The 8905-nt window shown below is 47.6% G+C and overlaps 1 protein-coding gene across 2 annotated transcripts in view; it reads right to left on the minus strand.

Annotated features, from left to right (window-relative positions):
• The window catches only part of ELAVL1 (ELAV like RNA binding protein 1), a 111366-nt gene extending 102912 nt beyond the window's left edge, over positions 1-8454 (minus strand). The window contains exon 1 of one of the 2 annotated variants that reach the window (XM_073546535.1): positions 8236-8454. The gene's annotated coding sequence lies outside the window, so the exon portion shown is untranslated. The remainder of the gene's footprint in view (positions 1-8235) is intronic. The other variant, XM_073546545.1, reaches the window with a different exon arrangement.
• Between the last annotated feature and the right edge of the window lie 451 nt (positions 8455-8905).

Here is an 8905-nt window from a genome sequence, read left to right on the forward strand (position 1 = left end):
ACGGGAACATACTTCTGGCGATGGACCTCCAAGCCATATTTCGCTGTCTTTCATCACCATAGCCAGGGTGGGTGGGCTGCCACAGCTGGGGCCACTCTTCAACCAGGCCGATCAGCCTCTCTGTATCACGTCTGCTACACATCTTTGGTGGGCCTGTGTGTGCAGATCTGATCGCCCTGTGTGTGCAGATCAGATCTGCCTGTGTGTGCAGAATATCAGATCAGCCTGTGCAGTAAATCGGTTAGCACAGGCGACTTCCTGTTTAGCTTCTAGCGTGATGTAGAAACGATTTTCTGTGCTTTAGGGATGAATTCTAAATCGCTAAGCTAGGGGCCACTTGCGAGAGTAAAGAGTAAAAAAAATGGCAGCACAGGAATCGCTGCAATACTCGCATCCCCATTCATTAACATTGGACTCGCTAGACTTGAAACGAATAGCGAGTTTCCGAGTCGGACTCGTTAGAGTCTAGCGATTCCGAGTATTTCAGGATTCGCCCATCCCTACAGATAGTCATAAGTATTCAGACCCTTTGCTCAGACACTCATATTTAACCCCTTCATGACCCAGCCTATTTTGACCTTAATGACCTGGCCATTTTTTGCAATTCTGACCAGTGTCCCTTTATGAGGTAATAACTCAGGAACACTTCAACGGATCCTAGCGATTCTGAGATTGTTTTTTCGTGACATATTGGGCTTCATGTTAGTGGTAAATTTAGGTCGATAATTTTTGCGTTTATTTGTGAAAAAAATCGGAAATTTGGTAAAAATTTAGAAAATTTTGCAATTTTCACATTTTGAATTTTTATTCTGTTAAACCAGAGAGTTATGTGACACAAAGTGGTAACTAAATAACATTTCCCACATGTCTACTTTACATCAGCACAATTTTGGAAACAAATTTTTCTTTTGTTAGGAAGTTATAAGGGTTAAAAGTTGACCAGCGATTTCTCATTTTTACAACAAAATTTACAAAACCATTTTTTTTTTTAGGGACCACATCACATTTGAAGTCACTTTGAGGGGTCTATATGGCAGAATATACCCAAAAGTGACACCATTCTAAAAACTGCACCCCTCAAGCTACATTCTAGAAGATTATTAACCCTTCAGGTGTTTCGCAGGAACTAAAGCAACGTGGAAAGAAAAAATGGACATTTTAATTTTTACAACAAAAATTTTCTTTTAGCATCAATTTTTTCATTTTCACATGGGCAACAGGATAAAATGGATCCTAAAGTTTGTTGGGCAATTTCTCCTGAGTACACCGATACCTCATATGTGGTCATAAACCATTGTTTAGGCGCACGGCAGGGCTCAGAAGGGATGGAGCGCCATTTGACTTTTGAATGGAAAACATGCTGGAATATTTAGCGCACACCATGTCGCATTTGGAGAGCCCCTGTGTGCCTAAACATTGGAGCTCCCCCACAAGTGACCCCATTTTGGAAACTAGACCCCCCAAGGAACTTATCTAGATGTGTGGTGAGCACTTTGAACCAAGTGCTTCACAGAAGTTTATAATGCAGAGCCGTGAAAACAAACATTTTTTTTGCTAAAAAAAATGATTTTTACCAGCAATTTTTTTCCACAAGGGTAACAGGATAAATTGGACCCCAAAAGTTGTTGTCCAGTTTGTCCTGAGTACGCTGATACCCCATATGTGGATGGGGACCACTGTTTGGGCACATGTCGTGGCTCGGAAGGGAAGTACTGGCATTATGAAATGCTGACTTTGATGGAATGGTCTGCGGGCGTCATGTTACATTTGCAGAGCCCCTGGTGTGCCTAAACTGTGGAACCCCCCGACAAGTGACCCCATTTTGGAAATTAGACCCCCCCAAGGAACTTATCTAGATGTGTGGTGAGCACTTTGAACCCCCAAGTGCTTCACAGAAGTTTACAACGCAAAGCTGTGAAAATAAAAAAATCATTTTTTTTCCTCAAAAAATCATTTTTTAGCTCGCAAATTTTTATTTTCCCAAGGGTAACAGGAGAAATTGGACCCCAAAAGTTGTTGTCCAGTTTGTCCTGAGCACGCTGGTACCCCATATGTGGGGAGGAACCACTGTTTGGGCGCACGTAAGGGCTGAGAATGGAAGTAGTGACATTTTGAAATGCAGACTTTGATGGAAAGGTCTGCGGTCGTCGTTACGTTTGCAGAGCCCCTGATGTGCCTAAACAGTAGAAACCCCCACAAGTAACCCCATTTTGGAAACTAGACCTTCCAAGGAACTTATCTAGATGTCTGGTGAGCACTTGGAACCCCCAAGTGCTTCACAGATGTTTATAACACAGACGTGAAAATAAAAAAATCATTTCTTTTCCAAAAAAATAATTTTTTAGCCCCCAATTTTTTATTTTCCCAAGGGTAACAGGAGAAATTAGACCACCAAAGTTGTGCAATTTTTCCCGAGTACGCCGATACCCCATATGTTGGGGTAAACCACTGTTTGGGCACACGTCGGGGCTTGGAAAGGAGGGAGCACTGTTTGACTTTTTGAACGCAAAATTGGCTGGTATCAATGGTTGCACCATGTCGCGTTTAGAGACCCCCTGATGTGCCTAAACAGTGGAAACCCCTCAATTCTAACTACAACCCTAACCCCAACACACCCCTAACCACAACCCTAACCTCAACACATCCATAACCCTAATCCCAACCCTAACCATAACCCTAACCCCAATACACCCCTAACTGTTATGATTGAGTCACCGTAGGAGGCAAAAATAGAAATGCTAGCTAAGTCCAGAAAACCAGAGAAGTTGGCAGCTATCGGATTGCAGACCCCTGAACCTATCAACACAACTAGCAGTAGCTGTGGGGGGCTCCTACGATGCCCTAGGCCCCTCGATCACAGCCAGAGGACTACATAGCCTAAAGACAGAAAGGGAAATCTAAACTGCCCCAGAGCAGACCCCAAAGCAAAAGGCAGCCCCCCACATATGACGACGGTGAAGCAAGAAGAAAGAACAAAACACAGACAGAAAGATAGACTGAGCAAAGATGGGGCCCACGCTAGCTTAGATAGGAAAGGACAGGAAGGCTGCTGTCTGCAATCCGTGAAAAACCCTATGAAAATAAGAGCCAACCAACTGACAGTAAAAAAGGCCCTGAAGACGCTAGGCTTCAAAAAAGCTATGTCAGTACTCAGTAATATTCTGAAGACAGAGCAACAGGCAAAAGGAGATTCAGCTCACCCCAGCAGGGAATGGCAGAATCCAGAAAAGCAAGGAAAACAAAACACTAATGCAAAAAGGCAAAGCAGAAATCTTAGCTTTAGATGAGCAGGAATCAGACTGGTTTCCTAGAAGTCCACAGAGAAATCACCCGCAGGCCAGAAGGGCGTCGGCAGCCTTATATCCAGTCATTAACTCCACTCAGCCAGTCATCATCATCAGCCCCAGGTGTTTGACAATCAGGCTCACTACCTTTCTTCACCAGAAGAGGGAGTTCCTCGGGCCTCAGTAGTGAAGGGGAAAATGAACTCACAACACCTAACCCTATCCGTAACCCTAATTCCAACCCTAACCCTAATGGAAAAATAAAAATAATTTCTTTATTTTATTAGCTGATCCTGCCTATGGGGGTGATAAACGGAGGGTTTATTTACTTTTCATTCTATTTTGATCATTGTGAGAGTTTATCACAGTGATGATCATAATAGAATGAAGGGAAATTGCAGCCGGCGGGCGGACTGCGCATGCACCCGCCATTTTCAAGATGGCGGCACCCATGATCCGGAACCGCGGGACACCGGGAGGCGGAGAGGGACATCGGAGGTACCGTGGGGGGTTGGAAGATGGGGGGAGCACAGAGAAGGGGGATACCGTAAGTCGGTATCGGGGGCCGATCGGCCCCGTGAGCCGGTGGGGGGGGGGGGGGGGGGGGAGGTCGGATCACGGTCTCCAGCCATGTCCGATGCTACTGCAGCATCGGCCATAGCTGGATTGTAATATTTCATCAATTTTCATTGATGAAATATTACTATCGCTCTGATTGGCTGTTTCACTTTTAACAGCCAATCAGAGCAATCGTAGCCACGTGGGGGCGAACAAAGCCCCCTGTATCTGCGGGTCGGGTGACCTTACAGTGACCTAGGTCACCCGACCCGCAGGGGGGGCTTTAAAGTCATGACGCCACATAGGCGTCATGGGTCGTTCTGGCACGACTTTTCATGACGCCTACGTGGCATCAAAGGTCGTGAAGGAGTTAAGTCACATCCTGTCTATTTCCTTGTGATCCTCCTTGAGATGGTTCTACTCCTTCATTGGAATCCAGCTGTTTAATTAAACCGATAGGACTTAATTTCTAAAGGCACACACCTGTCTATATAAGACCTCACAACTCACAGTGCATGTCAGACCAAATGAGAATAATAAGGTCAAAGGTACTGGCCAAGGAGCTCAGAGACAGAATTCTGGCAAAGCACAGATCTGGCCAAGGTTACAAAAGAATTTCTGCAGTACTCAAGAGCACAGTGGCCTCCATAATCCTTAAATGGAAGAAGTGTGGGACCACCAGAAGTCTTCCTAGACCTGGCCGTCCAGCCAAACTGAGCAATCATGGGAGAAGAGCCTTGGTGAGAGAGGTAAAGAAGAACCCCAAAATCACTGTGGCTGAGCTCCACAGATGCAGTAGGGAGACGGGAGAAAGTTCCACAAAGTCAACTATCACTACAGCTCTCCACCAGTCTGGCCTTTATGGCAGAATGTCCCGACGGAAGCCTCTCCTCAGTGCCAGACATATGGAAGCCTGCATAGAGTTTGCTAAAAAAAAAAAAAAACCACATGAAGGACTCCCAGACTATGAGAAATAAGATTCTTTGGTCTGATGAGACGAAGACAGAACTTTTTGGTGATAATTCTAAGCAGTATGTGTGGAGAAAACCAGGCACTGCTCATCATCTGCCCAATACAATCCCTACAGTGAAACATGGTGGTGGCAGCATCATGCTATGGGGGTGTTTTTCAGCTGCAGGGGGACAGGTTGCAATAGAAGGAAATGTGAATACGCCCAACTACAGAAATATCCTGGATGAAAACGTCTTACAGAGTGCTCTGGATCTCAGACTTGGCCGAAGGTTCATCTTCCAACAAGACAATGACCCTAAGCACACAGCTAAAATAACAAAGGAGTGGCTTCAGAACAGTGGCGTAGCGTGGGGGGGGTGCGGTGTGTTGGGGCGGCGCGGCAGCAGCAGCAATTCCTCTCTGTGGGAGAAGCGCGAAGGCACAGTGCAGTGCAGCGGCGGGCAGGGAGCGATCACAGCAGCTCCGCTGACTGCAAGAGGGAATAGCAGGAGCGGAGCTGCAAGGGTCCGTCCTGCTTCCTGCCCGGAGGCCGCGCTTCTTGTTTGACACAGAGGAGCGCCACTGAATGACGTCATCATTCAGCGGCCGCTGCTGTGTGAGCGAGGAAGCGCGGGCGATGCTGCGGACAGGTGAGAGAGGTGGTGTGTGTGTGTGTATATATGTCTGTGTGTGTTTGTAGGTTAGCCTGGCCCTGGAGGAGATGGGGACATGACAAGACTGTGATGGGGAGAGAAGGCCATGATGCCTGGGGGTGACGGGAGAAGGCCATGATGCCTGGGGGTGACGGGAGAAGGCCATGATGCCTGGGGTTGACGGGAGAAGGCCATGATGCCTGGGGGTGACGGGAGAAGGCCATGATGCCTGGGGTTGACGGGAGAAGGCCATGATGCCTGGGGTTGACGGGAGAAGGCCATGATGGGGGTGATGCAGAGAAGGCAATGATGGGAGTGATGGGGTGATGGAGCAGGCAATGATGGGAGTGATGGGGAGAAGGCAGTGATGGGGTGATGGAGAGGGCAATGTTGGGGTGGTGGGGGAGAATGCAATGATGGTGGTGGTGGGAAGGGCAATCAATGGGGGTGGTGGAGGTGGAAATGATGGAGGTGGTGGAATGGGCAATGATGGGAGTGGTGGGGGGAAAGCAAAGATAGTGGTGGGGGAGAAGAAAATGATGGAGGGGGTGAAGAGGGCAATGATGGGATGCGAGGGGACGACAATGAGGGGTGTGGGGAATTGGGATGGGAGGAAGGGGGACTTATAATGGCCTTAGGAACAGGGGGAGGTGGAGGAAGACATTATCGCTTATGTCTAACACACTCCCTTAGTATATAGTGTACTCACTAATTCTGTATAACACCATCCTTAGTTACAGTTTCCTCTTTTATTATGTATAACACCATCCCTTATTACCTATCATCCTCTCTAGTTATATACATATGATGCCGTCCCTTATTATATAGCTTCCTCTGCTGTTATGTATAGTGCTGTCTCTTACAAAGTGTATTCTTGTTAATTTTGTTATTTACAGTGCCCTCTTTTATTACATAGTCCCCTCTCTTTTTAGATATAAAATGACTGCTGATCGAGGAGCCGGTGACCAAACTACCAGTCCATCAACTCCTCCATTAGAAAGGAAGCTTTCCCATGCTCCATCAGCCATCATTGCATTATACAGACAACAAGACAGGACGGTATGTAATAAAAAACAGGGCTCTATATAATCCAATATGTAAGGGACGGTACTGTACATAACAAGAGAGGACACTGTGTAAGGGACAGCAATATACATAATAAAGGAGACTATGTAATATATATACCTGTATGTGTGTGTTGCTATATAATATCAATATCTATCTACATCTATATGTGTATATATACATACACACACGTAGCTTTGACGCCATAAAAGGAGGGGGGCCCGGACACATTTCTTGCACAGGGGCCCCAAGCTGTCAGTGTCCGCCCCCTGTCCGCCAAAATAATTTGTACTTTGTTTTTTTTTGTCACATTATTAAAAATTATTATTAAAAAAGCCATTAGGTCTTCATCCAGCATATATTATTTATATATATATATATATATATATATATATATATATATAGAGAGAGAGAGAGAGAGAGAGAGAGAGAGAGAGAGAACTGCAAGAAGATGAATGTCTAGAAATTTAGAAATAATAACAGCAGAGTTAGTAGCAGACTAAAAATTAGATCTTTGAGTGTAGTGTGGGCTCTTCGGATGCTTCCGAATTATAAACGACCAAAGGGGCGGCAAATTTTTCGACCGCCCCGGGCGCCACAAACAGTTGCTACGCCACTGCTTCAGAACAATTCTGTGACCTTTCTTGACTGGCCCAGCCAGAGCCCTGACCTAAACCCAATGAACATCTCTGGAGAGTCCTGAAAATGGCTGTCCACCAACAGTCACCATCCAACCTGACGGAACTGGAGAGGATCTGCAAGGAAGAATGGCAGAGGATCCCCAAATCCAGGTGTGAAACACTTGTTGCATCTTTCCAAGAAGACTCATGGCTGTACTAGCTCAAAAGGGTGCTTCTACTCAATACTGAGCAAAGGGTCTGAATACTTATGGCCATGTGTATTTTCAGTATCTTTTTTTAAATTTGCAAGACTTTCTACATTTGTTTTTTTTCAGTCAAGATGGGGTGCAGAGTGTACATTAATGAGAAAAAAGGAACTTTGAACACGGGTAAATCCGCATGCAGTCGCTGATCCATGCTGATTCACAGCGTCCAACACATTCTATGGGTGAAGTTTCTCTGGCGGAGACTAGCGTCACATTGACATGCTGCGGTCTGGAGAGACGTGCCGCACGTCCGTCTCCGCGGGCATCGGTGCACGCATAGTGGACATGGGATTTCTTGGAATCCCATCCACTATGCTGTACCATCTGGCCCTGCAGAACCCGCAGCGATGGCGGACCGTGGGCACATACCCTTAGAGGAATTTTTGTTTTGCTAACACCAGAATTTTCTCGTTACTAGACACAAAGAAACCCCAACACAGAGGATGGTATCACCTTAATATGCCGGCAGCCACTGCAGGCACGGAGCCATCTCATTCTCCCCGTCAGGCAGCAGGGAAGCCAGAATCTGTGCTGGGGACTACAATGGAGGCAGCGGAGTGACAAAGCATGTCTGTGTGGCGAGATGCCCACCATGCAGCAGTGAGCCAGCGCTTTCCCGCCCAAGATCTCCTCACGTCGTCACCGCTCCCGCCAGCGGCGAGTGTGCTCTGCAGCCGGAGCACTGGCAGGCTCCACATCGGTGCACTGCAGAGCTAGGCCGCGCTGCAGCCTCTCACAGGCGCCGCAGGAAGGCCGCCATGGAGCTGTACTCGCTACAACCTCAGCCCGCTCTTCCCAATGTGTGCTAGGCTTTATTCCAGCATTCTATAGCGCTTACCCTTGGGAGCTTTCCGCTCTAAACACAGGAATGAGTCGTAAGATCTGTGTCCGGTCCAGCACGTTCCCAGCGCGGAAAATGCAACAGCTTCCGTCGTCACACAGTGAAAAAAAGAGGAAAACGAGAGGAAAGCAACATGGCGGAGATCGGCCGCGCATGCGCACTACTTAGTGTCAGCCCCGCCGCCGCTGCCCAAACTCATTGGATGAGTGAAAGGGCGCTCGGCTCGGAATGGCGGCTCGGCCTGCGCCTCTGAGCGCTGCTGACTGCAGTTCCGGCCTGTGAGAATGGCGCCTCAGCAGCCATACCGTAGTGATTAGGGCTGAACAAGGAGGCACGGCCTATGGCTGAGGATGTGGGAGACTAGAGGAGCTGCAGGAGCAGCAGTATTGTGCCGTATGCTGTCTGTGCGGCCTCAAGTACCAGCAGTCAGTACGTGGATGAAGGGACTCTCCTCAGGCTAGGTTCACATTGCGTTAGGGGCTTCTGCTTAACGGATGCGCTAACGCTGATGTCATTTTGACATCTGAGCGCTAACGTATGCCATACAGGTCTATGCACAGCAAATGCGTCCCGTTCACTGTGCGTTACACCCGACGCACCCGAAAACGCGGTAGACCGCGTTCTCGGGCGCGTCACAAAGTAACGCACCATCGCTAATGCATGCCGA

This window comes from Dendrobates tinctorius, unplaced genomic scaffold (assembly GCF_039654945.1).
Source record: "Dendrobates tinctorius isolate UK_male_01 unplaced genomic scaffold, ASM3965494v1 ptg000011l, whole genome shotgun sequence".
NCBI classification, from domain to species: Eukaryota; Metazoa; Chordata; class Amphibia; order Anura; family Dendrobatidae; genus Dendrobates; species Dendrobates tinctorius.